We start from the raw sequence: 4,583 nt of genomic DNA, 5'->3' as shown, positions 1-4,583 counted from the left end.
GAATTATACAACCTGAAAATATTCCTCGCGCTTGGCGCGATTTCATGTCATAAAATCGGTTGATTTCTACTCAACAAAATCTTGGTAGGTTAATAATAAAAGAATAAGGCAAATGCTAGAGAGGGGAGTTCAATCTTTAGAGCAGTGGTTCTCAACCTTTTTGACCTCGCGGCACCCTTTGGAAATTAAAATTGTTCGCAGCACACCATCACAGTGGTTCAGCACTTTTTTGGCTTACGGCACCATCAAACTACCAGAATACTTATAGACCGAGAGCCGACGGCCGAAGTGCGTGGTCATAGAGTCTTAGAAGGATTGAAGGTCGGAATCAAAAGTATAAAATGCACTGATTACAAATCTTAGCGTCAGCCGTTATCGCTCCGGGGGGTTTGGCTGTGAGGGGGCAGCAAAAATTTGCATGAAGCCGAGATTTCGACTCATAGGTACAGCGTCAGTTCCGATGTTTTAAGGAAGGGTACCCTTTCGCATAACAGAATATATCTGAACTGACGAATGATAGTGATGGAAACGCGAGATACAGCCGTCGGGAGATCGACTTTAGGAAAACATCTTGCCACATTTTTTAAAGCTCGGCCCAAACAAGAGTAATGTGGCAGCATATATTAGGTTCAATCGTGGTAAAATGCCAATAAATCTACCATGTCTCCGTCGTTTTGCTTTCATAAGTAATTAAAATGAGTATTGGTGAAAGAGTGTTGATCTTACGAATTAAATATAGCAAAAGATTATGTGAAAATTACAGCTTATTGGGATTGAACAAGTAACCGCAGTCATCTATGCTCATTGCTCATATTGCGATGAAGTTATGATTGAAAAGTAAAGCAGAGAATATGAAATGCAAGCGACAAAATGAGGTGACATGTGGTGGAAGGCGAGATCGATATGTAAGGTCATAAGGTCCGGTAATCCAGAACCTGATGGCTGACCAGTAGCGCCTATTCATTTAGAAGAAATTCTAGTTACATCTTAATTCGTGGACAATGGAACTGGCAATAATGCGATGATTGGCAGGTTGAATAAGTCCAGTTCTAGAGCGCTAAAGGCTCTAGCTATAATTTGGCATTTCTATGCTCCCTTTGTTCAGTTGTATATTGGCGTCAATTTTACCTGTAACCGCGGAGATTGGAATTGATTTTTGTTAAATTGCGATTCTAGTTTCTCTCGACGAAGCCGCGGGAACCTTTTGAGTCAGAAGTAATGTAGCAGTGCGACGACATATATTTGAATTATATTTCTCTGTGACTATTATATTCTCCGCATATGACAGTTTCGCACTGGCCTTTTCACTTCTGGTCAATTTTTCGATAAAACTCCAAAATCTACATCCACTTTTCTTCCTTCTGGGAATTGGGTGTCAATATCTGCTACTTGTTCCTAATTGTGACTAGAGTGAAACCACAGTACCGTTATCAATTGGTTATAAGGTGGTCTTTGAACAATTGAACATGAACATACTCTACATCTGCTGTTTTGAGGGATTAATTAATTGAAGTATTTCTTACCAAAATCCTCAACATTTGTTACGAATGTGCTTGATAATACACACATGTTTTAATCTACTCGGAATTGCTTCGCGGGCCGGATGAAATCGTTTGACGGTCGTATGTTTGAAGCCCCTCTATCTATATAGCGTTAAATCTAATTTCTCACGAGTTGGTTTAGCATGAATATATTCTATCTTGTGGTGTTTTCCTATCGATTTCCATAAAAATTTATGTATTTTTATCGGATTTATGTGATTTTGAAATAACGGAAATGAGTCAATGCTAACTCGCTTAGTTGTAAGTATTTTTCGGAAAAGTATTACCAGCCACGCCTGGAGAAGGTGAATAATTGATTTTCTGCCTAATTTATACACATTTGACCAATATCGACAGTTAATCGCGCTGTACCAACTGGACATGCATGAAACAATGAATAATTCTGGACTTATCGATTGGTCGACAACCGACAGAGGGTTTGATTTAACACCACCAGTGAAAGTGTTCAGCTTCGCTGCTCAAGTAGAAGTAGAAGTAATGTCGAGGATTTCTGCTCAATTGCGAGTAGAAGTAGCAATTTCCCAGATGTGTCAAGACTATTTCAAGTGTATCAAAAGAATGAACAGTCTGAAAACTACTCAAGTAATTATCTTCTAAAAATAGAGCTTTTCGAGGGTTCCCATACTTTTGGTAGGTTGTACCTCTAGATATTCCTGCAAACACGCGTCTCTGCCTGTACTGAGGTAACATGGTTCGGAAAAGAGTGTGTCTTGTTAGCAATGGCTTTTGCTAAACGTTTTATATTCTCAACTTTTCCACGGTGTAAACAGCGAAAAAATGAAAATCAATAGACAAATTGCACCATTTCATTTCATTTAAAGCAATAATGTCACATGCGTCGGACATAGAAAGCAAACGTAGGTAAAGAGCCTCACCTCAAGCTAATTGATACAAATCCTGTACAGATGATAACTGTGTATATGAATGACTTCATCGCAATATGAGCAATGAGCATAGATAGGCTAACTGTGGTTACATATGATCAATCTCTATCAGCTGTAATTTTCACATAATCTCTTGCTATATTTACTTCGTCTGCTTCCATTCTCTCTCATCAATATTCATTTAATTACTTATAACTGCAAAACAACGGTGACCTGGTGGATTTATTGGCATTTTACCAGCACGATTGAACCTAATATCAGTTGCAACATTACTCTCGTTTGAGCAGCGATTTCAAAATGTGGCAAGGACTTTTTACTAGAGTCGATCTTCCGACGGGCGTATCTCGCGATTCCACCAGTATCATTGGTCAGTTCATATAAATTCCGTTATGTAAAAGGGTACTCTTTCTTAAATTATCGGAACTGACGCTGTACCTATGACTCGAAATTTCGGTTTTATGCAAATTTTTGCTGCCCCCTCACAGCCAATCCCCCCGGAGCGGTAACGGCTGACTCTAAGATTTGTGATCAGTGCATTTCATACTTTCAATTCCAACCGTCAAACCTTCTAAGACCTTATGAGCACGCACTTGGGCCGTCGGCTCCCTGCACCCACTTTAGTAGTAACCCTGACTAATGTGACCACCAGAGTTGGATCAATTACATTATTTCAGTTCAATTACAATTACAATTACAATTACTTTCATGCATGTTTCAATTACATTACAATTACAATTACTCCATGCTAAAAATATCAAATTACAATTACAATTACAATTACTCCTTGCATGCTTCAATTACATTACAATTACAATTACAATTGCTGCTGTTGAACATGTAATTGAATAATCATAAATTCAACCGTGCTCCTTGACCACCGTAGCGTCGTAATTAACAACAATTCAAGTATTCATGTTTCATTCATGATGCGCAAATACCCGTTAATTAATAAAAAGAAAAAACGTTTTCGAGCTATTCCAGTAGCCTATGCAGTATGTCGTTGAAAAAGTATTACAATATATGCACGTGTTGGATTTGTGTATATAGTATATAAATAAAGAAATAATATTATTTTTATCGAGGGACGTAGTGTAGAAATTAGGATGAGGAGTAAAAAGAAAACCGTGCTTTGTCAGATAAGACGTTATATAATATCCAGTGGTCTGGTTAGTTAGCCAGACGAAGTAACGATGCAGCATTGTGATCTGAAATCGTATTGTAGATTGCCAACCCACGGATAGATGCGCAAGATGTGAGTCACGGATGAATGCACCGACAAACGTACTGCAGAGCCGGCTAAAAGCAGCAAACTTTGTAGTCCTAGAGCTGGCGATCCAGGCGTCCAAATTTGATGCATCTGGTCTTTATCGTAAGCTATTGATGCACTAATTCCGAAAATACAAATTAAAATCTCGTCAGGGCAATGTAACTGCTCCAAAATAGCCGTTTGAGGCCGACTGTTCTGAAAAGTGAGAGCGCCGCAGCAGCATGACCACAACAATGATCAATTACGCCCAGCGATTGTTCAGAACAATGCCGATTCCCAGACTTTCACGACTATTTTGGGATGGTACCATTGCCTGAAAATATACTTTTATTGCGGAATCAGTGCGACACTAGCTTTCGATTAGGACCATACATATCAAATTTCGACGCTTGGATCGCCAGCTATGGGACTATCAATTCTGCTGCTTCTAGCCGGCTCAGCAGTTCGCTTCTCGGCGTATTCAATCGTGAGTGACGTGTTGCGAATACATCCGTTGGTTAGTAATCTAATAATTGTATACAATGGCAGCCGAGGCCAGCATAGCGGTAAAAATAAAAAAAACTTCGCCCGCAAGGGCGCAGTCAAGGGCTTACGCGAATGGATCCATCAAATTCCTTATCGACATTTAAAGAGAATGCATTATAAGTCAATTGTTTTATGTTGTGCTTGTCAGGTCTCAATAGCAATTTAATGTAATTGAAATTGTAATTGAGCAAAATTTTTGTCAAATTACAATTACAATTACATAAAATAAAAAAGCTTCAATTACAATTACATTACAATTAAATTGAAAAATGTAATTAATTGCATTCAGCTCAATTACAAATTACAATTGATCCAACTCTGGTGACCACCTCTGCAGTCGATCCA

The sequence above is a fragment of the Botryllus schlosseri genome, chromosome 1 (assembly GCF_051294905.1).
Source record: "Botryllus schlosseri isolate E-star chromosome 1, Bs_hap1, whole genome shotgun sequence".
NCBI classification, from domain to species: Eukaryota; Metazoa; Chordata; class Ascidiacea; order Stolidobranchia; family Styelidae; genus Botryllus; species Botryllus schlosseri.
The sequence above is the reverse complement of the archived record's forward strand: the minus strand, read 5'-3'. Positions refer to the sequence as shown.